This window comes from Quercus suber, unplaced genomic scaffold, assembly GCF_002906115.3.
Source record: "Quercus suber isolate HL8 unplaced genomic scaffold, Cork oak 2.0 scaffold_141, whole genome shotgun sequence".
NCBI lineage: Eukaryota > Viridiplantae > Streptophyta > Magnoliopsida > Fagales > Fagaceae > Quercus > Quercus suber.
This window is the reverse complement of record NW_027069602.1, coordinates 770,438-771,456: the sequence shown is the minus strand read 5'-3', so window position 1 is coordinate 771,456 and position 1,019 is coordinate 770,438.

The window sequence follows — 1,019 nt, the reverse complement described above, 5'->3', positions numbered from 1 at the left end:
GAGAGAGAGAGAGAGAGAGAGAGAGAGAGAGAGAGAGAGAGAGAGAGAGAGAGAAATAGTAAAAAAATAATTAAATAAAATGGGAAAAAAAATAGAGTTTTGGGATGCTGGGTGTATTGAAAAATGATATGTTATAATTGATAAAGTTGCTTTTTGGGATGGTAAAATATAATGGGATGAGATTTCTAGATGTGGATGCTCTAACTGGGTTTTAGGTGCCAAACGGGGTTTAAGAGATATTTCATCGCTATTGGGCGATAGGAAATGAGTTATAGAGTGATGTGTGATGATATTTCAGTAATTAGTGATAAGTGAGCATTTTTTTTCACCCAAACAGCCTCTAAGTATTTTAACACACATGGGGAAAATGAAAAAGATCATGAAGAAACTAATAGTTGTGTATATCTAAAAGAGTTTAACTCTTAGATACATAATACAGACTTTAAACCTTTTAACTCACATTCATTTTTTAATATAAAATTTACCCACTATAAATTGACCACATGGGCATATGTGACATTTGCATTAAAAAAATATATAAATACAATTAAGTATTCGAAAAGCATATTCAAGTGAAAGGAAACCATTCTTAATAAATAAAATTCCCATCGTAACGTGTTCAAGGGCGGCTCTAGGATTTATGTCGGGGGGGTCAATAAGAAACTTGAGTAGAAGATAAATCCTGAATAAGAGATGAATCTTGCGGTCTATGGAGTTTATTTATTACAAATTTGTCCATAGTTCTAGCAAAAGAATAAAAAATAAACTATAAGATCATTTGGCATATTTTTTTTCTAATGTAATAAACATATTAATTATTGTTGTTAATTGATTTTTTTTTGCAATTTTTTAATTTATAAGTTTACAATTCTTTAAATATTTTATATTTTTATTGAAAGTGTTAAAGTATTAACCCACCCACATTGCCAACAACTACTCACAAGTCAGTCAAATAGTCAAAGTGTAAAAGACAAACTCATGAACAGAGATAAAGACAAAGCAAAAACACACTCACAGTG